At 48.2% G+C, this 26,688-nt stretch overlaps 6 non-coding genes across 6 annotated transcripts; all 6 read right to left on the reverse strand.

Moving 5' to 3' along the window:
- Positions 1-12,891: 12,891 nt before the first annotated feature.
- On the reverse strand, positions 12,892-12,963 carry TRNAD-GUC. The gene has a single exon. It is a non-coding gene; the product is annotated as a tRNA-Asp (tRNA).
- Positions 12,964-17,449: 4,486 nt separating this feature from the next.
- Positions 17,450-17,521, reverse strand: TRNAM-CAU. Its single transcript has one exon. It is a non-coding gene; the product is annotated as a tRNA-Met (tRNA).
- Positions 17,522-17,721: 200 nt separating this feature from the next.
- On the reverse strand, positions 17,722-17,793 carry TRNAD-GUC. The gene has a single exon. It is a non-coding gene; the product is annotated as a tRNA-Asp (tRNA).
- A 4,431-nt stretch (positions 17,794-22,224) lies between these two features.
- On the reverse strand, positions 22,225-22,296 carry TRNAD-GUC. The gene has a single exon. It is a non-coding gene; the product is annotated as a tRNA-Asp (tRNA).
- A 1,844-nt stretch (positions 22,297-24,140) lies between these two features.
- TRNAM-CAU lies at positions 24,141-24,212 on the reverse strand. The gene has a single exon. It is a non-coding gene; the product is annotated as a tRNA-Met (tRNA).
- A 494-nt stretch (positions 24,213-24,706) lies between these two features.
- TRNAD-GUC lies at positions 24,707-24,778 on the reverse strand. The gene has a single exon. It is a non-coding gene; the product is annotated as a tRNA-Asp (tRNA).
- Between the last annotated feature and the right edge of the window lie 1,910 nt (positions 24,779-26,688).

Consider the following 26,688-nt stretch of genomic DNA (forward strand, 5'->3'; position numbering starts at 1 on the left):
CGCTACTGTCGTTTGAGGAACTGCGTGACAAGCATGATCTTCCCCGTAGGGTGTTTTTTTTGGCATACCTCCAGATTCGTCACTATGCCTTATCTTTTGCCCCTAATCTTCAATTCTCTCCATATGAACGGCTAGTCCTTGCTGGTCCATTTTAAAAAAGTTTAAACTCTGATTTTTACAAAATTGCTAAATTCTTATTCAATGGACACCCTAGGTAAGCACTGGTATATGCTTAAAGCGGAGGTTCACCCTAAAAAAATGATATACCATCCCATCCAGCATACTTGCTGTTTTGCAGTATGCTGTTTTTTTTTTTGCTGTACTTACCGTTTAATCGTTCATTTTCTTTTCTTCCTCCCGCGGGGAATAGGCGTTCCTATGAAGGGGCGTCGATGATTGACGTGAGGCTAAGGCGCCTCACGCTTTCCAAAAATAGCCGACCTAGAACTCGGCTATATACGGCGCCTGTGCAGTCAGCTCCTAGTCTATGCTCAGGCGCCGTATAGCGCCGTGAAAAGCCGAGTCCTAGTCCGGCTATTTTCGGAAAGCGTGACGCGCCTTAGCTGCACGTCAATCATCGACGCACCTTCATAGGAACACTTATTCCCCGCGGGAGTCTGAAAAGAAAAAGAACGATTAAACGGTAAGTACAGCAAAAAAAAAACAGCATACTGTAACTGACGCAAGTATGCTGGATGGGATGGTATATAATTTTTTTAGGGTGAACCTCCGCTTTAAATGAGAGGCGGCTGTTGGGGAAGAACTGTCTTTACCTCAGTGGCAGATTGTCTGGTTCCAGGTTGCTAAGAGTTTCATATGCACCCTTTACTAGGAGAATGCTTATAAAGTGTTTTTTTTCCTGGTATATGACTCCTTCCCACCTTAAAGCCATTTATCCTTCAGCCTCGGATCGATGTTGGTGCTGTTATAGAGACCAAGGTACTCTGCTCCATATTTATTGCCAATGCCCGCTTTTGCTTCCATACTGGTCCAGGACCTTCTCCAGAGACTCATTGAGGTGGACGTTCTGTTTTGCCCCAAAGTATTTCTCCTGGGCTTATTGCCCAATAGCCTAAACTAGCAAAAAAAATGTATGCGCCTCATTCTTTTTTTTTAACTTTATAATCTTTATTGAAACACTTTTCATTAAACATCTTTAACATACAAACAGCCATTACACCCTCTCCCATTTTACATATGCAAATACTGAGATAAAGTATAAAACATATTCATGGCAAGCTTCTTGGGTGTTTATTCTGTAGTGGGTCTGTCTTCTCCCTTTCATCCCTCATACAATTCCTCCATACCCATCCTTCCGACTTCACCCCTCCAGCCACTCAACCTACCGCCATTCCATCCTTGCGATCGTAGTGACCACTCTCCGCCACCCCCACTGCCCGGCTTCACACCTTTCACATTTAATCACACTTTCCTCCCATTTCAGTATGCCACCTCCTATCTTTATTAACTTTATTCTCTACCCCTTCCATCTCTTCCCTCCTTAACCTACTTTATACAGATGATTCCTTACTCATTTACAACTTTCACCTTATTTTAAGGAGGGTATCCCTTCACATCCCACCAGGGATTCCAGATCTCCTCATATTTCCTTGTCTAACATATACCGATTTTTCCTTCCATATTGTATCGTTCATGCAATGTTCCCACTCTCTACTAGATGGGGGTAGAACCGAATGCCATCAATTTCCTTGCCTTGAATAAACATCTAAGGATTGCGACCTGGGTGCATCCAGGGTTACCCTCCCCTCAACGAAACCCAGTACACATAACCTTATGTCCAGATTTGGGGACCCCCTCCGAATAACTGGCCTATGGTTCCAGATACCTCCTTCCAATATCGAAATAGCTTTGGGCACCACCAAAACATATGGGTTAAGTCCCCTTCTTTTTCCCCACACCTGAGGCTACTGGCATCTGATCTACGACCAAACAAAAAAAAAGCTTTTCAGGCATATAATAAGCTCTATAACAAGAACAAGTGTGACATCCTTTGGGAGCGGGAGATCAACGGGCCTAGTTCCAGGATTCTACTCCACTGTACTTCAGTTTTGGTTCCTACACGCCATGTTCTTACAGCCGCTAGGTGCCTTATAGCCTTTCACTGGAAGAGGCAAACCCCCCGACTTCCATAGATCTCTATGCTAGGATGAAAAATTTGGAAATGGAGTCCATTATGGCCGGCCGTAAACAGGAAATTGTGTGTACGGCGCTCGTCCCGCCTCCTCCCTGTCTTTCAAGGCATATACATCTTTGTGGCCCCACGGCGCTGGGAGATCGTCAGGGGCCACAAAAGGTATATGTCCAAACAACCAGGCGGGCCGCAATTGACCCGCGGGCTGGACTTACCTGGTTTAGGTGATCAAATACCACCAAAAGAAAGCTCTATTTGTGGGGGGAAAAAGGGCATCAATTCTATTTGGGTACAGCGTCGCATGACTGCGCAATTCTCAGTAAAAAAAATGCAGTGCTGTATCACAAAAAATGGCCTGGTCATTAACCACTTACAGTTTACAATTGTTTTTTTTTTTTTATTAAGGAAAGGAAAAAAATATCAGAATACAAAATACAGCCAAGGTACCTAAGTACCACACAGTAGCACATAATCATATCATGTCAATACATTCTCTGAATATAAGCAATTTTTTATACCATATATCAAAAGAAAGCAAAGGAAAACATCACTATCTGTGATTTACCCGCTACTAGCTAACACTAAAGACAAAAAGGGGAGAAGAGAGAGAGAGGAAGAAAAAAAAAAAAGGGGGGGGGAGAGAAAAAATAATAAGGGGGGGGGGGGGCTAAAGACACAGTAGTGAACATGCCTTCTAAGGTCTCTACATACCAAAAAGGAGTGAGAAGGAAATGGTCAGAGCCAACGCAGCTATCTCATCCCATATCGAGTTGTATGTATTGATCAGAATACCTGAACGCCACCCAGGGTGCCCACGTCTGATTGAATTTTTCCGACGATTCCCTGGCAATTGCTACAGTTTCCTCCAATTGGTGGATATTCTCTATCGAGCTAAACCATTCCGGAATGGAAGGAATATCCTTCGCTTTCCAGTGCCTGGGAATCAAAACTTTCGCTGCGTTCAGCAGATGTCTAGTCAATGATTTTTTATATTGTTGCATGGAGCAGTCCGCAATGTGGAGTAGGCAACATGCAGGCGTAAGAGGGATTGTGGTATCTGTGATGGCTTTGATCAGTTCACACAGCTTGTCCCAAAAGGATCTCAAACAAGGACACTCCCACCAAATATGAACAATGGTGCCCGAGTCTTGCTCACATCTCCAGCAAGAATCCGATGTCAACGGGTACCATTTTTTAATTTTATCCGGAGTGGCATACCATTGCGTTAAAAGCTTATACGACATTTCCTGCAGTCTCGTGCCAATCGCACATTTATGGGCAAAAATGCAGGCACGTTTCCATTGCTTATCTGTAAAACTTACTTTAAGCGCCTTTTCCCATTGTACTCGTATTCCCGAAGCTATCTCCCCCCTGTCTAATTGGAGCCAAGAGTACATAAGAGAGGTAGATCTCGAAACCGGAGCTCCAGCCAGGCAAGTTTGTTCAAAAGGAGTTATTGATTTAAAGAATTGTTTTTTAAACTGGGAAACCTGTGTGTAGTTATGCAGCTGACGGTAAGTCCAAAATGAGAGAGAGCTCTGGGGATTTACATCTCTTTTTAGGGAATCAAAGGATTTTAAGGTGTTAGCCTCAACACAATGTATCATTAAGAGAGGCATTGTTTGGTCCGTGGGTGCAGAAAAATGCAGGTGCATCCCGGGCAAGAAATCCGGATTGTGAGTAATAGGGGTAAGCGGACCGGGACAAGAGGACAATTTATGATGTTTCATCATCATGTGAAACACTCTGAGCGTGGACCCCACCAAGGGATGCTGCTGCAAACTCTGCGGAAGTTTCCCCCAAGGGGTCCAAGGTAGGAATCTAAGATGCAATGTGGAAGAAGCTTCCTCTAATGTAACCCAATCCTTTTGCCCCCTATGACAGTTCCAGTCCAAAATTCTAGCTAAATGTATCCCATAGTGATAGAGTTTCAAATCAGGCAGGCCTATACCCCCTTCTTCCTTAAATTTTGAAAGCGTGTCCAGCTTTATCCGAGGTTTTTGCCCCTTCCAAATAAAAGTGCGTACCATAGCCTAAAGTCTTTTAAAAAAAGAACCTGGGAGTGGAATAGGTAAAGTATGAAAATGGTACAAAATTCTAGGTAGAATTACCATCTTCAGTATGGCAGCTCTTCCAAACCAGGAGAAGGGTCTAGATGTCCAACTTTTAAGATCTACTTGGATTTTTTTTAGCAAGGGGAGAACATTAATGTTATAGATCTCCCCAAAGTTCGCCGCCAGTTTGATTCCTAGATAGGTAATAGATGAAGTTACCCACTTAAACGAGCAGGACGAGCGTGCACTCTCTAAGGAATCAGGTGACAGTGTGAGATTAAGGGCTTCCAATTTAGAGTCATTAATTTTTATATTGGAGATGTAGTTGCTTTAGAAAGATTCGGGATTGAGTCATGGGTCTGTGTCAAAAAAAATAAAAGATCATCCGCATATGCTGCTATTTTAAAGTCACGCTGGCCTATGTGGAAGCCTTGTACCTCCGGGTTTGCATTGACTGTGCGAATAAAAGGTTCTAAAGATAAAATAAATAAAAGAGGGGAAAGAGGGCATCCCTGCCTTGTGCCGTTGTTTATATCCACTGCTTCTGAAAGGGTGCCATTGATTTTAAGCTGTGCCCGAGGTTTATGATATAAAGCCGATATATCCACGCCATCATGTGCGATCCCAACCCAATATGCCTGCAGGTGGCAAACATATAGTCCCAGGCGACACGGTCGAAGGCCTTCTCCGCATCAGTTGAGAGGAGAAGGCCCTCAATTCCCCGGGTATGTGCGTAATGAACCAAATTAAGGGCTTTTATAACATTATCCCATGCTTCCCTTCCTGGCATGAATCCCACCTGTTCTGGGCCTATAAGTTTAGAAATGAAGGGTGTCAGTCTGGATGCCATTAGTTTCGCCAGTATTTTTAAGTCCAAGTTCAACAGTGAAATCGGCCTGTAACTTGTACAGTCAGTAGGGTCTTTCGCTGGTTTAGGAATCAATGTTACAAATGCCGTCGTAAAGGTGCTCGAGATTGATGAGGAAGTTTGGATATGATCCAGGGCACGGAGGAGGGGGGCTTTTAGAATGTCTATAAACATTTTATAGTAATGGGCCGTAAACCCATCCGGGCCTGGGCTCTTACCCGGTTTTAGAGTCTTAATTGCCGCCATAAGTTCTTCTTCTGAAATTGGCGTTTCCAAGGAATCGCTCTCATCCGAAGATAAAGTAGGCATGCCACTCTCTACGATATATTCTCGCAAAACGGATTCTCTATTTCCCTGGAGCTCTGCAGGTTTATGTATCAAAGGGAGATTATAGAGCTTAGTATAAAAAGCATGAAATTGTGCCGCAATCTGGTCTGTTTTTTGTATAAGTTGGCCCTTAGAGGTCTTAATGGAAAGAATAGAATGTGCATGAGAAATTAACCACTTACAGACCGCCCGCTGTCGTTTTACGTCGCTACTTTGAAGAGGGATATTGTTATGGCAGCAGCTAGTTACCTTAACCCTGGTATCCTCTTCTTCAGTGAGGATAAAACAATGTCTTTTTTTGCATTGTAGTGTAAATATGAGATCTGAGGTCTTTTTGACCCCAGATCTCATATTTAAGAGGTCCTGTCATGCTTTTTTTCTATTACAAGGGATGTTTACATTCCTAGTAATAGGAATAAAAGTGACACATTTTTCTCTTTTGTCCATGGACGGACACAGCTTCCTTATACTCTTGACTGTAGGGTTATGTTCCGTCTATCAGGAGAGGACTAGGCAGACATGTTAATGGTTAAAACATGTAATCTTTAGCAAAGCTGAACAGTCCCGCCCAGGGGGTGGTCCCTCTGGTCATAACCCCTCTCACTGTAGTAGAGGAGAAGGACCTGGCTCCCTTTGGGCCCATGGTCCTGAAGAACTTTTATTTTTTGGTCCTGAGATCTTCTATCAACTGCCGGCTGGGTGACAGGCTGGATCCTTGTAGTCTCCCGAGCCATCGAGCGTGAGCAGGCCCTAGGCCCCATAAACACGGTCAGACAAAACCGATGAGAATGGTCCGACGGACCGTTTTCATCGGTTCACCGCTGAAGTGGCCTGATGGTCTGATGTGTGTACACACCATCAGTTCAAAATCCGATCGGGTCAGAACGCGGTGACGTAAAACACACGTGCTGAAAAAAAGTTCAATGCTTCCAAGCATGCGTCGACTTGATTCTGAGCATGTGCAGGTTTTGAACTGATGCTTTTCTGTACTAACCATCTGTTTGGACCGATCGGGCAGCGGTCCATCGGTTCGTTTTTGAAGCATGTTTTAAAATTTTGGACCGAAGGAAAACAGACCGATGGGCTGTACACACGGTCGGTTTGGACCGATGAAACTGAACCTCGGTCCATTTTCATCGGTTTTGTCCGACCGTGTGTACAGGGCCTTAGCTACGCGCTGGGTCGGCCACGACATACCCCGTTTTTGCTCCAGGGGTGGCCAGTGAGCTAATGCTCCGGGTCTCACATATGACTGGGCTACTGCTGTCTAAGTCACAGTGAGCCGTGGCCGACAGTTACTCCGTTCTGCTCTGAAGTGGGTCTGTCAGTCCTCACAGGGACGGATAAGTACTTTTCCTCCTGTCTTGGCAGGATGGATCAGCTAGGCTTTCCTGGGGGGGGGGGGGGGGTTCAATTAGGGTAAGGTGACCATATTTTTTAAATGAAATCTGGGGACATATTTTTTTTTTACTAGTAATGGCAGCAATCAGCGACTCTCTGCCCGTCGCTGCCTCCCGCCACCTCACAGCCTGTCAAGTCTCACTCTCCGGGCCCTGGGTGGGGAGCGGAGGAAGATCACTCCGCCTGGGAAGGCAAGGGGATAAGCAGGCAGGCGGCTGGCCGGCACTTGAGCCAAGGCAGAAGAACATGCGAGCGGAGCTGAATGGGTATGCACCCGAAACTGAATAAATACTCCCTCCGTTCCGACCAGCACATGATCATCAGAAAGGGGCACAGATAATGGAAAAAAATACACCCCCCTATGCTATTAGGAGCGGCCGGAGTGAGGGGGGGTAATTAAGGTTTTATTTTTTTTATTAATTCTGCACTGACTGTCTTTGAAATTGCCCCAGCCCCTGTTCAAATCCAATCTGGGGACAAAACCAGGGAAAGACTTGGTCCGGGGACAGTGTCCTCAATCTGGGGACTGTCCCCAGAAACCGGGGATATCTGGTCACCCTAAATTAGGGGGTCTCTTGTCCTCCCTTTGCTCTACCCCCATCCCTTCCCTCCCCATGCATGGGCCTGCAGTGACTGACCGGGGTGTACCCGGGGTATTTTCTGTGTCCTGGCTGGGGGCTGTGGGGGTGTCCGGGTTTGCTCTGTGTGGGGTGGTCTGACATTGGGGGGGGCTTCAGCTCGGGGGCACTGCGTTTACGGCCTTCTTGTCCGCCTCGCTGTCACTCAGCGCCATTTTTCATTTGAACCGGCGCAATTCTCTTGTAGCCGTGCTGCTGCTATTGTAAAACAGCTGGCGGCCATTTTTTTGTAGCCGTGCTGTGGCGCCGATATTCACAGCGGGCGGCCATTTTCTTGCAGCTTGCGCTCTTTTTTTCTGAGGCAGCCGGTGGCCATCTTTGTGTGGTTTTCCCTATAGGTCTGGGCCTCTAGTGCTGCAATTGATTTCTGAGCAGGCGTGAACAGCGCAGTTTACCTCAGAGACACCCAGACACACACTGTGGCGAAAGAGAGAGCAGGAGATGGCGCTGAGCAGTTCTTGTCAGGGTGGTGAGTCCCCTGGTCAGTAGCAGCAAGGAGGGTGGGCCCCTTTTTTAAGTGTACCTTGTGCTTGACTGTAGTCCCTGAGGCTGTCATGGAGCGGGTCAGCAGACATTCCCCAGACATTCCGGTGGTAGCAACCGGTGCCCCTGCACCTGCGGATGCTTTGTCGGAGGTCCTGGAGTCATTTGTTGCCTGGGTGGAAGCGGTGTGTGGGCGCAAGGGGAGGGGTAAAAAATGCCCCCTCCCCCACCTTCTTCTAGGGATAGCTCTGACTCAGACTTGGGCCTGGCTGTGCCCAAATGCCCCTGTTCTGAGGTATCAGAGGATGCGGACCGGGACCATTCGGACAGTGAGGGTGACTCCATGTCTGGGTCAGCGCAGGACAAGGCACTTGTTGGAGCACTTATCACCACAGGTGGAGCTGGAGGATGCGGCTGGGGCATCTGCTGAGGTGTCTGTCCCTTTTGGGTCCCACAAGCCGACCCGCACTGCTAAGGTGTTTCCTTATGTGACTTATTTTGACAAGTTCATAGACAAGAAATGGGAGCGACCGCAGAGGACCTTTTCGGTCCCTAAACGCATGGCGGTGCATTACCCTTTTGAGGAGAGCCTGCTGAAAAAATGGGCATCTCCCCAGGTCGTGGACCCCTCGGTGTCTAGGTTGAACAAAGTAACCACGATTCCGGTAGGGGGGACCCCTGCATTTAAGGACCCTGCAGATAGGAGGTCTGAGGCAGTGGGTCGGTCCATGTTCACCATGCTGGGATCAGCATTGCGGCCCATTTTGGCCACGGCACTAGTGTCAGACATTGACTGAGTGGGCAGTTATTGCAGCAGGAATTGGAGGAGCATCATGTTCCCCCAGGCTGCTTAGAACTAGCTGACCAGGGCGATGCAGCCCTGGATGCAGCTCCTTTGATCTCCAGAGCCTCTGTATCCACGGTTGTTTTGCGGCACTTGATCTGGCTAAAATGCTGGTCCGTGGACCAGACTTCCAAGAAGGCTCTGGCGGATTTGCCCTTCTGGGGAGGGAGGCTATTTGAAGCCTCACTGGATGACATCATTAAGGATGTCATGGGGGTAAGAGCACGCTCCTCCCTCAGTCCAGAAAAGGTAAGGAGCCACGGCGTAAGCCGGGACCCTCGTTTTTCACGCAGAAGCCCACAGGTAGGCGTTCCCAGGCAGACAAGGGGCTAGCTGAGGGACAAAAGCGTCCCTGGGTTTGCACGCCAAACAAGCCTGCGAACAAATCTGCTACTGCATGAAGGTTTGCCCCCCACCCGACCCTCGGGTGGGGGGGATGTCTTTGCGAGTTTGCAGCTCGTGGACCTCCCTGCTTTCCGACCAGTGGGTTTGCAAAGTGGTTTCATCAGGGTACAAGATGGAGTTTCTTTCTTGTCCACCGAACAGATTCTTTCCCTCAAACCTTCCTCTTCTTCCGGCTCGTCGGGACGCCCTAAGAGGGGCAGTACAGGACTTGCTGAAGTGCAGGGTAATCATACCTGTGCCGCTACAGGAAAGGTTTTAGGGTTTCTATTTTAATCTGTTTGTGGTCCCGAAGAAGGATAGAGTCTGTCCGATCCTGGACCTCAAGGCTCTGAATACCTTTGTAAAGGTTTGGAATTTCAGGATGAAATCAGTTCGCTCTGTGGTCGCTGCACTCCATCCGGAGGATTTTCTGGCATCCTTGGACATCAAGGACGCGTACTTGCATGTCCCCATTTTCGTCAGGCATCAGGAGGTTCCTGCGCTTTGCAGTGGGGGGAAGACCACTATCAATTTGTGGCTCTCCCCTTTGGCCTGGAGTCAGCGCCAAGGGTTTTTACCAAGGTGCTTGCCCCGATTCTGGCCTTGCTGAGACAGCGAGGAACAGGGCCACCGCTACCACTAGGCAAATTAGGCAGCCGCCTAGGGCGCAGCCAAGGCCGCTGGCTTAACTACTCTCTACTGGAAGGAGAGGGTGCCTGGAGTTTGTCAATGCGCCTCGTCCTCTACCTGGCTGTCTAGCACCATGTGTGTGGTGGCGCGGCAGTGGGCAGCAATCAGCAGCACCCTTGGGGAGGCGCGAGCCGAGCGCAGATAAGCCCAGGACTCGGGAGAAGAGCTCCACCGTGGCACCGCCTCCTCCTTGACCTTGTCCCCTGACCCCGCCTCCCCCAGGAGGCATGCGGGCACAGCGTACACCATGCCTCCAGAGCATGGACTGCTCCAAGTTCCTCTCCGCGCTCTGATGTGAGGACCGGAGCTGGAGGACAGACAGGCTCGCCACTCACTGAGGGCACAGAGCTGTCACAGAGGACGAGCAGGAGGCACAGGCTGCTGCGGGAGCTGCTGGAATTGGACGGATCGGAGCAGGAGACTGGCATCATGGTATAGAAGGTACTGTCTGTCATCATTCACACCTGCAGACAGAGACTGGGACAGAAGTGGGACTGCAGGAACAGGGCTAGGGGTCTCTAATCTCCCCCCAAATCCCCCTCCCTCTCTCAGCCCCCTCTCTCCAAGCCCCCCTCCCTTCTCTCTCAGCCCCCTCTCTCTAAGCCCCCCTCTCTCTCAGCCCCTCCCCTCTCAGTCCTCCCCTCTTGATCAGCCCCCTCCCTTCTCTCTGAGGCATCCCTATACTCTCAGCCATCACTATACTCTCAGCCACCCCCCCTCTCTCTAAGCCCCCTCACTCTAAGCCCCCTCCCTTCTCTCCTAGCCCTCCCTATTCTCTCAGCCCACCCGTCTATCAGCCCCCCTCAGCCCACCCACCCATCTCTATCAGCCCCCCTCTCTTGGCCCTCCATCCATTCTTAGCCCTCCCTCTCTCAGCCCCCACTCTCCTAACACCCCCTCTCTCTCGGCCCCTCCTCTCTCTCTCTAAGCCCCCCCTCTCTCTCTCAGCTCTCCCTCCTACCTCTCTCTCTCAGCCCTCCCTCCTACCTGTCTCTCCCTCAGCCCTCCTACCTCTCTCTCTCTCTCTCAGCCCTCCCTCCTACCTCTCTCTTTCAGCCCTCCCACCTACCCCTCTCTCTCTTTCTCAGCCCTCCCTCCTACCTCTCTCTCTCTGTCCCCCCCTCTCTCTCAGCCCTCCCTCCTACCTCTCTCTCTCAGCCCTCCCTCCTTCCTCTCTCTCTCTCTCAGCCCTCCCTCCTACCTCTCTCTCTCTCTCAGCTCCCCTCCTACCTCTTGCTCTCTCTCAGCCCTCCCTCAGACCTCTCTCTCTCAGCCCTCCCTCCTACCCTTCTCTCTCAGCCCCCCCCTCCTACCTCTTGCTCTCTCTCAGCCCCCCCTCCTACATTACTCTCTCAGCCGTCACTACCTCCTACCCCTGTCTCTCTCTCAGCTCTCCCTACCTCTCTCTCTTGGCCCTCCCTCCTATCTCTCTCAGCCCTCCCTCCTATCTCTCTCAGCCCTCCCTCCTACCTCTCTCTCAGCCCTCCCTCCTACCTCTCTCTCTCTGCCCCCCTCATACCTCTTGCTCTCTTAGCCCTCCCTCCTACCCTTCTGTCTCTCTCAGCCCTCCCTCCTACCTCTCTCTCAGCCCCCCTCCTACCTCTCTCTCTCAGTCCTCCCTCTTACCTCTCTCTCCCAGCCCCCCTCTCTGTCCCCCATCTCTCTCAGACCCCTCTCTTAGCCCTCCTTCCTCTCTTAGCCTTCCCTCCATTCTTAGCCAGCCCTCCCTCTCTCAACCCCCACTCTCTCAACCCCTCTTCTCACAGCCACCCTCTCTCAACCCCCACTCTCTCAACCCCTCTTCTCACAGCCTCCCTCTCTCTCAGCCGCCCTCTCAGTCCCTCTCTTTCTCTCTCAGCACCCCCTCTCCCCTCCTCCCCAATTAGCTGGTCTTGCCTAGGGAATAAATAGGCTAGCACCGGCCCTTGTCAGGTAGGTCAGTGTATGTGTCAAGTCACATGTGTTACAAGGGCAAAGGGGGTGGAGTCAGGGGCAGAGCTAAAGTGGGGGGCAGCAAAATGAGGTTTCGCCTAGGGTGTCAAAAATCCTTGCACCAGCCCTGGAGAGGAATCGCCATCATTGGCTACTTGAACGATCTGCTTCTGAGAGGAAGAATCTCGCCTGCCGATCAATGTACTGGAACTCTGGGCGATCAGGCAGTGCCTCTCCACATGGTCACAGAGGCTACAGGGGCGTCCAATCAGGATACAGTCGGACAACGCCACGGCGGTTGTGTATGCCAACCATCAAGGAGGAACAAGAAGCGCGGCAGCAGCTTCAGAGGTCACTCACATCTTGCGGTGGGCAGAGAGGAGCGTACCAGTTCTATCGGCCGTATACATTCCGGGTGTAGACAACTGGCAAGCGGACTACTTCAGTCGCCAGATGCTGGACGAAGGAGAATGGTCAGTACACCCGGATGTATTTCACCTCCTTGGTCTGTGATAGGGCGAGCCAGACGCAGATATCTTGGCTTCTCGACTTAATCGAAAGGTGTTGAGGTTCGTGGCCAGGTCAAAAGATCCTTGGGCGGACGCCACCAATTCGTTGGTAGCCCCATGGGGACAGTATCGGCTGATTTATGCCTTTCCCCCACTAAAACTGCTTCCTTGTCTGATTCACAGAGCGGGTCCCATTCTTCATCCTGCTTTACAGTCACTTGTTTTAACGGCATGGATTCGGTAATTTCCACCCTGCTGAGAGCACGGAAGTCTTCTTCTCTGAAGATTTACCATCGCACATGGAAGGCTTACATCTCTATGTGCGAAGAGATGGGGGTGGCATCCACGTACATATTCAGTTTCTAGGATCCGGCTGTTTTTTGCAGCGTGGCGTGGATCAGAAACTTGCACCATTAAGGGGCAGATTTCAGCCTTGGCTGTTTTCTTTCAACGACCCTTGGTGACTCACTGACTAGTGAGCACTTTTGTTCAAGGGGTTCGACATGTGGCTCCTCCAGTTCGACCACCACTCCCTTCGTGGGATTTAAATCTGTTGCTCTCGGCACTTCAGAAACCCCCCCTTTAAGATCAGAGGGGAAAAATATATGCCTCCCCGTCGGGGAATTGAACCCCGGTCTCCCGCGTGACAGGCGGGGATACTGACCACTATACTAACGAGGATTTGCTTATGTAATGCTGTGTCTACATGTCTTTTTGTATGTGTGTATTGCAGTTCTTACTACATTTTTATTTTTAAACTGTTTACTTACTATAATACATATTTGTCAAACACAAGGCCCGGGGGCCGAATCTGACCCACCATGTCAGGGATCTTCAAACTACACCCTCCATCTGTTGCGGAACTACACATCCCATGAGGCATTGCAAGACATTCACTGACATGACAAGGCATGATGGGAATTGTAGTTCCTGAACAACTGGAGGGCCATAGTTTGAGGACCCCTGCACCAGGTCATTTCATGTGGCCCTAGCTCTCGGCCCCTCCTCTCTCTCTCTAAGCCCCCCCCTCTCTCTCTCAGCTCTCCCTCCTACCTCTCTCTCTCAGCCCTCCCCCCTACCTGTCTCTCCCTCAGCCCTCCTACCTCTCTCTCTCTCAGCCCTCCCTCCTACCTCTCTCTTTCAGCCCTCCCACCTACCCCTCTCTCTCTCTCTCTCTCTCAGCCCTCCCTCCTACCTCTCTCTCTCTGTCCCCCCCTCTCACTCAGCCCTCCCTCCTACCTCTCTCTCTCAGCCCTCCCTCCTTCCTCTCTCTCTCTCAGCCCTCCCTCCTACCTCTCTCTCTCTCAGCTCCCCTCCTACCTCTTGCTCTCTCTCAGCCCTCCCTCCTACCTCTCTCTCTCAGCCCTCCCTCCTACCCTTCTCTCTCAGCCCCCCCCCCTACCTCTTGCTCTCTCTCAGCCCCCCTCCTACATTACTCTCTCAGCCGTCACTACCTCCTACCCCTGTCTCTCTCTCAGCTCTCCCTACCTCTCTCTCTTGGCCCTCCCTCCTATCTCTCTCAGCCCTCCCTCCTATCTCTCTCAGCCCTCCCTCCTACCTCTCTCTCAGCCCTCCCTCCTACCTCTCTCTCTCTCTCTCTGCCCCCCTCATACCTCTTGCTCTCTTAGCCCTCCCTCCTACCTCTTTCTCTTAGCCCTCCCTCCTACCCTTCTGTCTCTCTCAGCCCTCCCTCCTACCTCTCTCTCTCAGCCCTCCCGCCTATCTCTCTCAGCCCTCCATCCTACCTCTCTCTCTCTCTGCCCCCCTCCTACCTCTCTCTCTCAGTCCTCCCTCTTACCTCTCTCTCCCAGCCCCCCTCTCTGTCCCCCATCTCTCTCAGCCCCCTCTCTTAGCCCTCCTTCCTCTCTTAGCCTTCCCTCCATTCTTAGCCAGCCCTCCCTCTCTCAACCCCCACTCTCTCAACCCCTCTTCTCACAGCCACCCTCTCTCAACCCCCACTCTCTCAACCCCTCTTCTCACAGCCTCCCTCTCTCTCAGCCGCCCTCTCAGTCCCTCTCTCTCTCTCAGCACCCCCTCTCCCCTCCTCCCCAATTAGCTGGTCTTGCCTAGGGAATAAATAGGCTAGCACCGGCCCTTGTCAGGTAGGTCAGTGTATTGCCTGGAATTGCAGCCTAAGATCCGACGGTGTAAGTCACTTACACCTGTCGGATCTTAGGGAGATCTATGCGGAACCTGATTCTATGAATCAGCCACATAGATCCGACCGACGGAACTCAGAGATACGACGGCGTATCAGGAGATACGCCGTCGTATCTCTATCTGAATCCTGACCTACATGTTTTAACCAATAACATGTCTGCCTAGTCCTCTCCTGATAGACGGAACATAACCCTACAGTCAAGAGTATAAGGAAGCTGTGTCCTTCCATGGACTTCAGAGGAAAGGATTTTACGGTGAGTACAAAAAATCCTATATTTTTTTTAAAAGCACAGTGTAAAAATAAAAAATGGTAAAGTAATTAATAATAAAAAATAATTAAACGAGACTCCGTCCTTCGAGCTCGCGTGCAGAAGCGACCACATACGTGAATAGCGGCTGCATATGAAAATGGTGTTCAAACCACACATGTGAGGTATCGCTGTGATCGCTAGAGCGAGAGCAACAATTTTAGCCCTGGCCTCCTCTAACTCAAAACTGGTAACCTATAGATTTTTTTTAAACTTTGCCTATGGAGATTTTTAAGGGTAAAAGTTTGTCGCCATTCCATGAGCGGGGGCAACTTTGAAGCGTGCCATGTTGCAAATCAATTTACTCATAGTTTACAATATATATGTAAAAAAGTTGGGCTAACTTTAGAGACCTTTCACACTGGAAACGCCTATAGCGGAGCGTTAAAAAAGCGGTAAAACAGTGATTTTACCGCGTTTTTACCGCATTCGCGGTAAAATTACTGTAACACTGGTTAGGGATTTGGCACTAGTGGAAGCGGGATTAGAGTTAGGGATTTGGGACTATTGGGAGTGATATTAGGGTTAGGGATTTTGGACTATTGGGAGTGAGATTAGGGTTAGGGATTTGGGACTAGTGGAAGCGGGATTAGGGTTAGGGATTTGGGACTATTGGGAGTGAGATTAGGGTTAGGGATTTTGGACTATTGGGAGTGAGATTAGAGTTAGGGATTTGGGACTATTGGGAGTGAGATTAGGGTTAGGATTAGGGATTTTGGACTATTAGGAATGAGATTAGGGTTAGGGTTAGGGATTTGGGACTAGTGGAAGCGGGATTAGGGTTAGGGATTTGGGACTATTGGGACCGGGGTTAGGGATTCAGGACTATTGGGAGTGGGATTAGGGTTAGGGTTAGGGATTTGGGATTATTGGGAGCGAGGTTAGGGTTAGGGATTTGGGACTAGTGAAAGCGGGATTAGGGTTAGGGTTAGGGATTTGGAACTATTGGGAGTGAGATTAGGGTTAGGGTTAGTGATTTGGAACTAGTGAAAGCGGGATTAGGGATTTGGGACTAGTGAAAGTGGGATTAGGGTTAGGGATTTGGGACTAGTGGAAGTGGGGTTAGGGTTAGGGATTTGGGACTAGTGGACGTGGGATTAGGGTTAGTGAATTGGGACTATTGGGACCGGGGTTAGGGATTCAGGACTATTGGGAGTGGGATTAGGGTTAGGGTTAGGGATTTGGGATTATTGGGAGCGAGGTTAGGGTTAGGGATTTGGGACTAGTGAAAGCGGGATTAGGGTTAGGGTTAGGGATTTGGAACTATTGGGAGTGAGATTAGGGTTAGGGTTAGTGATTTGGAACTAGTGAAAGCGGGATTAGGGATTTGGGACTAGTGAAAGTGGGATTAGGGTTAGGGATTTGGGACTAGTGGATGTGGGATTAGGGTTAGGGATTTGGGACTATTGGGAGAGGGATTAGGGTTAGGGATCTTGTAAAACAAGCAATGTATTGTAAAGTAAATCCAGTAGTGTGTTGTTACTTCAACCTAGGTTCACACTGCTGCGAATTCAAAATCGCGGTAAAGTGCGCGATTTTACCGCGATTTCGCGGCCGCGATTTCGGCCGCAATTTAATGTAAATCGCGGCCCGAAATCGCAAAAAGTAGTACAGGAACTACTTTTTGAAATCGCAGATGCGGCGTCGCACTGATTAGGACAGTGCCATTGCCGACAATTGCCGGCAAATGCCGCCGATTTGAGATGTGATTTGACATGTCAAATCGCATCTCAAATCGTTCCAAATCGTACCCAGTGTGAACCAGGGCTCAAAACCTCATTTTTATGGGATAGATCATTTTTTGGGGCATTTTGATCTTCTCACAATTTTTTTCCTATTGTTGTAGATGTTCTCTTTTCTGCTTGCATGTTTAATTTTTTGTGAGATCATGTGACTTTTCTACAGCTCAGGGCGGATTATGGGCGTTTTTTTAGGCGTTTTTACAGCATTTTCAATTCATTTCAATGGAGAGGGGCGTTTTTGGAGCGTTTTTTCAGCGCTCAAAAGCTGCTCCAAAGATGCTGCTTGCAGGACTTTTCTCAACGCTCCTCCAGCGCAATGCCTCGGTGTGAAGGGGTCCATTGAGATGCATGGGGAGCATTTTATGAGCGTTTTAATAGAGCTATTTTTACCGCAAAAACGCACCAGTGTGAAAGGGCTCTTACTGTTGTCTTAATTTTTATTTAAAAAAAGTAAATTTTTTACCAAAATAGTGTGCTTGTAAGACCGCACGGCAAATACAGTGTGACACAAATTATAGCAACGACCGCCATTTTATTTTCTAGGGTTAGAAAATTTTATAGCAAAAAAAAAAAAAAAGGTTTTGAACTTGTAAGCACCTCACCAATCTCAGAAAGAGGCTTGGGGCTGAAGTGGTTAACCAGTGAAAACAAAGATGAAAAATCCTTAGAGCCTGAGCCTCAAAGTCAGCAATGGCAGTTACAAAATGTATCTCCCTTATCGCATGCCCCGAAAAATTGCCACCACAAAGTGCAGATTCTTGAGTTTTAGCTTATATCTCAAGTGTCTCAGTATGCTCAGCTGCAATGCAGGAGGAACAGTGCTTGAATAATATATTTCATGCCATTAAAGTGTTACAAACCAGTTATAATGGTGTTTCGTTCATAGGCAAATGGCATTCTGTCATTACCATATCATTAAAATGATTCAGGAGAAAAAATCAAAATCAAAAAAGTACCTAGCAGAGGATGGTTTCGATCCATCGACCTCTGGGTTATGGGCCCAGCACGCTTCCGCTGCGCCACTCTGCTGTACAGTTATAAACAAGAGGCATCCTACTCCATAATATCAATATAAGGATTGCTTTCTGTCTATATGTGTAGTCACTTTAATATTCTTAGAAATTCTTATGGGTTAATTTCCCATCCTAAAGAATTGCGATCTGTACTGTGCACGTAATCCACTTTTGAAAAAAAAAAATATTGTTGAGTTTGAGGGGAAAAATGTATGCCTCCCCGTCGGGGAATTGAACCCCGGTCTCCCGCGTGACAGGCGGGGATACTGACCACTATACTAACGAGGATTTGCTTATGTAATGCTGTGTCTACATGTCTTTTTGTATGTGTGTATTGCAGTTCTTACTACATTTTTATTTTTAAACTGTTTACTTACTATAATACATATTTGTCAAACACAAGGCCCGGGGGCCGAATCTGACCCACCATGTCAGGGATCTTCAAACTACACCCTCCATCTGTTGCGGAACTACACATCCCATGAGGCATTGCAAGACATTCACTGACATGACAAGGCATGATGGGAATTGTAGTTCCTGAACAACTGGAGGGCCATAGTTTGAGGACCCCTACACCAGGTCATTTCATGTGGCCCTAGCACCTCCTGCAGCCACGGCACCTACCTCGTCTCCGCCCCCCCACCTTGACTCAACATTTGGCAGAACACAGTTTTTGTACATTGTAAAAAAAATTGTCACAATTTTTTTGAAAATTAAAAAAATAACTAGTTATGGACCGGGCCTATTTTTCTTGGTGTTTGCAAGTTGCAAGATACTTACCACTATACTAACGAGGAGTTGCTTGAATGCTCCAGGCATCCAAGTTTCTTTTTTTTTTCACTCTGATATATAGTAAGTCTAAAGCAAGGAGGTACATGAAATAAAACGGAAAATGTATTTCAAATACTTACCGTCATTTTCCTTTCCTCCGTGTCAGCACAGCTGGGTACAGGCTCCGCCCACCCCACGACCACAGGACTTAACTCCTTAAAGTGGAGGTTCACCCAAAAAATAAATTTGTAACATTAGATTGAGGCTATTTAAGGGGAGCAGAAACGGGTATTTTTTTTAAAATCAATGCTGTACTTACCGTTTTTGAGATAGATGTTCTCCCGCCGCTTCCGGGTATGGGCTGCGGGACTGGGAGTTCCTATTTGATTGACAGCTTTCCGACCGTCGCATACAGCGCGTCATGATTTTCCGAAAGTAGCTGAACGTCGGTGCGCAGGCGCCGTATAGAGCCGCACTGACGTTCGGCTTCTTTCGGCAACTGGTGACGCGCTGTATGCGACCGTCGGAAGGCTGTCAATCAAATAGGAACGCCCAGTCCCGAAGATCATACCCAGAAGCGGCGGGAGAACATCTATCTCTAAAACGGTAAGTACGGCATTGATTTTTAAAAAAATACCCGTTTCTGCTCCCCTTAATTAGGCTCAATCTAATGTTTACAAAATGTTTTTCGGGTGAACTCCTGCTTTAACTCGTATACATTTTTCACTCACCTCAGCCTCAGTGTTTTGTAACTATTACTACTTAACTGAATGGAGCTCGTTAAGAGTGAAATACACGATTAGAAAATCGTCCGATAGCTAGACTAGCTGACTACGAAACAGCGGTCGTTCGTCGAAGTATATAAAGCAAAGATATATCAAAAAATGGGTCCCGGGAGCACCGCTAATACTTCAAGAGCACCTGTATTCACCTCAAGATCACTTGCTGTGTTTCACTATTAATTTGCATTGTGAGACACAGCACGGTTAACCCTTTGCAGGTACCCGTGGCTATTGTGTCCCGGTTAGGCAGCGCCACTACCCCCACTTACGTTTTTTTCCTTCTTGGTATGTATTGGTTTCCATGTCTTTCCTGGACTCCCAGACAGAAAACGCAGAAGCTAAGCTCTCTGGCGTGAGAGTGAACGTGGAAAATTACTCTTGAGTTTTCGGTTTTCTTTAATTCAGTAGACCTTCATCTTGAGGCAGGAAGCCCAAACTGGCCACTATTACATTTAGGCTTTCACCTTCTGCGATTTAGGAAAAAATGCTGTGATAGCGTTTGTCCTTGAAGGTCACATCTTCTGATGGTAAGGTCATGTATATGGCCAATCCCACCAGGGATACATACTGCCATCAAATGCAGTCACTGTGCCATGCCATCAAACGCAGCCACTGTGCCATCAATTGTCACCACTGTGCCATGCCATCAAACGCAGTCACTGTACCATGCCATCAAATACAGCCACTGTGCCATCAATTTTCACCACTGTGCCATGCCATCAAACACAGCCACTGTGCCATCAATTGTCACCACTGTGCCATGCCATCAAACGCAGCCACTGTGCCATCAAACGCAGCCACTGTGCCATGCCATCAAAACGCAGCCACTGTGGCATGCCATCAAACGCAGCCACTGTGCCATCAATTGTCACCACTGTGCCCTTTAATTGTCGCCACTGTGCCAATTGATGCCACTGTGCCCTTTAATTGTCTCCACTGTGCCCATTGTCGCTACTGTGCCCTGTAAAATGCCCCTCCCCCCGCCCGCCACTTCCATCCTCCTTCCACGTCCCTCGATGTCTTCTCCCGCCCTCGATGGGGCTTCAGCCAATCAGGTAACCGGTAACCAGAACCGGTGAACCTGATTGGTTGAGACTCCTGTCAGTCTTATCCAAGGAACGCACCGCCGGTACGTCCCTTAGATAAGCATTCGGAAGCCGACAACAGCCTGAGGGCTGTACTTGGAAAGCCGCTGGCTCTGATAGGCACTTCCACACAGCCAACCAGCTGCCGTTATTCAGGTGGCCGGCACTCACCATCCGTCCATCTGAATAGTGGGCGGCAGCGGCGAAAATACATAGATTCATGCAATGCATGAATCTATGTATTTCAGTGGCGGTGCAAGAGCCAGGGGGGGCGGCGCTCCGACCCCCTCTATGGACGAACCGCCACTGTTCAGAACAGCAACAAAAAGGTAGGAATTTGTAACAAAATTACAACCATCTGCAGTGTACACAAACCAAGGGAATTGTAGACACCTTTATTTTATTTTTAGAAAATTATATATATATATGTATATATATATATATATATTTTTTTTTTTTTTGGAGGAAACTAAAAGATCACACTGAAAAATAAAGGGATATGCCATATCTCAACAAGCCATGGCTGGCTCCAGTAGACATCACACGTGACTCCTCTACCTTCTGTGGAAGTGCTGGTCTTTGGAGAGGGTTTGGCATAATGGCACAACAGTAAAGTAAACATGAGAAGCCATCAACAGGTTATTGCCATGTGTGAACAGACAAAGTGTTACTTTGTGTATCTGTTATGCAGAGTACCCCCAGTGGGGAAGCTCACCCAGTAATGCAGCATACATTTGGATACATAGCATTTAGCTCACCCAATCTCCGTCATCCGACTGTCGACACTGGCACAGCGCGGGTGCGCATGCATAGGGGAGCACTCTGCCATGACTGCTGTCCATCTTGTTTGGACCCTGCGGACCCCAGACATGGCTTTTAGCCATGATAAAGCCACCCCAAAGACCAGCCGCGGGGCTCCCTGAATTATGGTCATTTAGACGAGACACCAGGGACTGCGTCCAGCCTGATCCACATGGATGGACGGACAGCCAGCCCTTTAGGCCTCATTCACACGTTGCTACGGAGTCCGCCTGCTCCCGCCAGCTCAGCGGGAGATCAGTCCTTAGATCTCCGCTGAGCCGACGGATGACAAGCTCCTCTCTCTGCTCACTGAGCGGGGAGGGGCTTGTCGGGCACCACTGTGTCCTATGGAGCGATCTGATGAAAACGGACAGCATGTCTGTTTTCATCAGATCTTACCCGATCCGATCCGCATGGACGGATGGGGACGTGGCCCACATACGTCTGTTTTTAGCGGATCGGGTCGGATGTCAGCGGACATGTCTCCGCTGACATCCGACGCTCCATAGGAATGCATGGAGCGGCCGCTCGGGTCCGTGACAGACGGACCAGAACGGCCCGTAGTGTGAATGAGGCCTTAGAACACTGAGGCCAAGGTGAGTGAAAAATGTATACAAGTTAAAGAGGAGTTCCACCCAAATTTGAACTTCCGCTTATCCCACTCCTCACCCCCTTACATGCCACATTTGGCATGTAATTTTTTTGGGGGGGGAGTGGGGGCTTCAGGAAGAGTGGGACACTTCCTCCTTCCTGTAGGCGACTAAGCTTAATCGCCTACAGGAAGGGGCTGCTGTAGGCGATCGCCTAGGACACGTCACAGGTCCTAGGCGATCTCCTGGCCAATTACACGGCGCAGCGCCAGCCCGCGCCGCTCGCGCATGCGCAGTGGGTGCCCGGCCGTGAAGCCGAAAGCTGTCACGGCCGGGTGCCCACACTGAGAATGAAGACGCCGGCCGGGGAGGGGGGGAGAGGAGCGGAGCCCCGGCCGGCGCGTCGCTGGAGCGCTGGAGCAGGTAAGTGTCTATTTATTAAAAGCCAGCAGCTACACTTTTTGTAGCTGCTGACTTTTAATAAACATACAAATTGGCTGGAACTCCCCTTTAGGTCCTGTGGGTGTAAGGTGGGCGGAGCCTGTACCCAGCTGTGCTGACATGGAGCCGTCAGGGAAATGAAACTCTTATGGGTTAATCTCCCATCCTAAAGAATTGCGATCTGTACTGTGCACGTAATCCACGTTTGAGAAAAAAAACATTGTTGAGTTTGAGGGGAAAAATGTATGCCTCCCCGTCGGGGAATTGAACCCCGGTCTCCCGCGTGACAGGCGGGGATACTGACCACTATACTAACGAGGATTTGCTTATTTAATGCCATGTCTACATGTCTTTTTGTATGTGTGTACTGCAATTCTTACTACATTTTTATTTTTAAACTGTTTACTTACTATAATACATATTTATCAAACACAAGGCTCGGGGGCCGAATCTGACACACCAGGTCAGGGATCTTCAAACTACACCCTCCATCTGTTGCGGAACTACACATCCCATGAGGCATTGCAAGACATTCACTGACATGACAAGGCATGATGGGAATTGTAGTTCCTGAACAACTGGAGGGCCATAGTTTGAGGACCCCTGCACCAGGTCATTTCATGTGGCCCTAGCACCTCTCCTGCAGCCACGGCACCCACCTCGTCTCCGCCCCCCCACCTTGACTCAACATTTGGCAGAACACAGTTTTTGTACATTGTAAAAAAAATTGTCACAATTGTTTTGAAAATTAAAAAATTAACTAGTTATGGACCGGGCCTATTTTTCTTGGTGTTTGCAAGTTAAAATATTTTTTTTGGGCTATAAAATTACATAGAACCCCCAAAACATTATATATATTTTTCAGACACCCTAGAGAATAAAATGGCGGTCGTAACAATACTTTATGTCAACACCGTATTTTTCCAGCGGCCTTACAAGCACAATTGTTTGGAAAAAATACACTTTTTTGAATTCAGAAATTGCGAACTGCGAAATGGTGCAGTGGGAATCAAATTGCATTATAGATTTTAATTATATGCTTTTACCCCAATAAAGGGCCACATTTTTTCCAAGATGGTTGTCTTTTGTTGTTTTATTTAATTTCGATTTCTGGTGTTTTTGTTATTATTTGGTTGAAGGGGGTACTTGTGGGATTGGCAATTCCATGTTCAGCTGTGATTGAGTGAAGGATTTGCTTACAGATCTTTCAAACCCGCATTTCATTGCGAGTTTGGGGCGCTTTGAAAGACATCTGCGCGGGTTCACAGATGTCTATTGAAATCGCCCCCGAAGTTGACAAAAGTAGTGCAGGAACTACTTTTGGAAATCGGTGTGACGCTGCAAAGTCGATGTCGCACCAATTGGGACAGTCCCGTTACCGGCAACAGGCTGCGATTTCACATGCGATTTGACATGTCAAATCGCAAGTCAAATCATGCCCATGTGAACTGGAGCTAAAAAAAAACGTTCACACTGATGGACTGTCATTTTTTCCGGTGGACGCGATCAGATCATCTGCTGCTTTCTATGGAGCAGCAGATGTCAATGATTCTGTCTCCTAAAAACAGACGGATGGGGATCAGTTCTCTATTCGTCTGGCGGATCGGATGATATTCTTATTAAAAACAGACAGGCCGTCTGTTTCCATACGACAGCCCATAGACATAGAGGACAGTGGGTTGCATCCGCCAGTGGATCCGCCTGCTCAGTGGGGATCAGCAGATAGACCCCCTGCTGAGCAGGCGGATCCACTGGCGAACTCCGCCAGTGTAAAAGGGGCCTAACAGAGCAAACCAAGACTACATAAAAGGGCCCTTAGGCTCATTTGCACCACAAACCCTACATTCAGCTTACAGTTCCAAGTGCACATTTCATGAATTTGCATTTTTTTTTTTTATTATTATTTACAACAAATTTATCAACTGTATGCAGATTGTACAGGTCGACTTATAATGGGAGTATGGCGACCCTAAAACATTTATTGTTCCCAATATTTTAAATGTAGTCACTTAAGCTGGTCTGGATGAAAAAATGATGTATTGTACTTCACTGTGAATGCTTGTAACATAATTATGAATGGACTTTAAACCTAGATTGGAGTGCATGATTAAATGAATGTCATCTATTTTGTAAAACTGCTAAAAAAAATGCAAATAAAATAAAAATAGCAGAGGATGGTTTCGATCCATCGACCTCTGGGTTATGGGCCCAGCACGCTTCCGCTGCGCCACTCTGCTGTTGATAGAAAGAAGTGGTGAAATACGCTTTTATATCTTATATTGTAGATATATATATTATAGGTTTATTATTAGTAGTATATTATTATGTTATATATTCTTTTCTCTCTATGCGGGTGTGAGCTGTTTACATCATCACACTCGCTGCCTAGCTCATAGCGATGGTTGTACTGTTGAAAACCGCTCACTAGGTGCTAATAAGGGCAACCTCATACTATTTGGCTGTCAGAGCACAAGCTGCACAGTTATTATTGTGTGGATTGTGGGCATCTGTTTTGAATTTGTGAGTTCAATTACAAGCTGGCAGAATACTCCGAAACAACAATTATAAATGCTTTGTGTGTATGTGGATCTATGTTATTGTGATCGACACACAGACCATCTGCGCTCACACATTCAGCTGATATAAGAAGTCTAAGCTACACGTGTGTCAGGTCGCATTTTATAACATAAAAAAAAAAAGAAAACGTTATGTTGTAGATGAAAAACTTTGCCTCCCCGTCGGGGAATCGAACCCCGGTCTCCCGCGTGACAGGCGGGGATACTTACCACTATACTAACGAGGAGCTGCATTGTGTGAAATTTGAACAAAAGTGGTTTTGTCATGCTACAAAGATGTTCTACTGTTCATATAAATTGTCAGAAGTGTAATAAGAAACTATTTTTTTCCATTCTGTAAACAATATAGGTTCGTTAGTGATGTCTGAGAGCTGCATGAGCTACCAATGAACTATCAGCTGATGCGAAAATAGAATCCATAGGGACAATTAAATAGAATCATATAAGATGGTTATGGACCCGTACACATTAGACGATTCGGAATCGTGGACAGAATTGCTGCAACTATGACTGCGATTCCAAATCAGCGCAGTGCTTTTCTGGCATGATTGTTCCGCAACACTATCATAAAGCAATCATGGCAAAATGCACAATTAACAATTGCGCTAAGGCTAAGCTTGTTACCCAAAAAGGAGCAGGAGCTTCTTTTGGGCAACAAAAACATTGAAGAGCATGGGCTGCCTATGTGCAACATGTTACATGTGCAACATCACATTCCTTTATTCTACACCAAGGGCCTGTCCACTACCTCCATCTCCCCCGTGTCACATCCAGATACATACTCCTTTATTCTACACCAAGGGCCTGTCCACTACCTCCATCTCCCCTGTGTCACATCCAGATACATACTCCTTTATTCTACACCAAGGGCATATCTACTACCTCCATCTCCCCCGTGTCACATTCAGATACACAATCCTTTATTCTACACCAAGGGCATGTCCACTACCTGCATCTCCCCTGTGTCACATCCAGGCCACACTCCTTTATTCTACACCAAGGGCCTGTCCACTACCTCCATCTCCCCCGTGTCACATCCAGATACATACTCCTTTATTCTACACCAAGGGCCTGTCCACTACCTCCATCTCCCCCGTGTCACATCCAGATACACACTCCTTTATTCTACACCAAGGGCATATCTACTACCTCCATCTCCCCCGTGTCACATTCAGATACACAATCCTTTATTCTACACCAAGGGCATGTCCACTACCTGCATCTCCCCCGTGTCACATCCAGGCCACACTCCTTTATTCTACACCAAGGGCATGTCTACTACCTCCATCTCCCCCGTGTCACATCCAGATACACCCTCCTTTATTCTACACCAAGGGCATATCTACTACCTCCATCTCCCCCGTGTCACATCCAGATACACCCTCCTTTATTCTACACCAAGGGCATGTCTACTACCTCCATCTCCCCCGTGTCACATTCAAATACACCCTCCTTTATTCTACACCAAGGGCATGTCTACTACCATCATCTCCCTGTGTCACATCCAGGCCACAATCCGTTATTCTACACCAAGGGCCTGTCTACTACCATCATCTCCCCCGTGTCACATCCAGGCCACACTCCTTTATTCTACACCAAGTGCCTGTCCACTACCTCCATCTCCCCCGTGTCACATCCAGATACACACTCCTTTATTCTACACCAAGGGCCTGTCCACTACCTCCATCTCCCCGTGTCACATTCAGATACACAATCCTTTATTCTACACCAAGGGCATATCTACTACCTCCATCTCCCCCGTGTCACATCCAGATACACACTCCTTTATTCTACACCAAGGGCATATCTACTACCTCCATCTCCCCCGTGTCACATCCAGATACACACTCCTTTATTCTACACCAAGGGCATATCTACTACCTCCATCTCCCCCGTGTCACATCCAGATACACACTCCTTTATTCTACACCAAGGGCCTGTCCACTACCTCCATCTCCCCTGTGTCACATCCAGATACACACTCCTTTTTTCTACACCAAGGGCATATCTACTACCTCCATCTCCCCCGTGTCACATCCAGATACACACTCCTTTATTCTACACCAAGGGCCTGTCCACTACCTCCATCTCCCCCGTGTCACATGCAGATACACACTCCTTTATTCTACACCAAGGG

The sequence above is a fragment of the Rana temporaria genome, chromosome 3, assembly GCF_905171775.1.
Source record: "Rana temporaria chromosome 3, aRanTem1.1, whole genome shotgun sequence".
Lineage (NCBI taxonomy): Eukaryota > Metazoa > Chordata > Amphibia > Anura > Ranidae > Rana > Rana temporaria.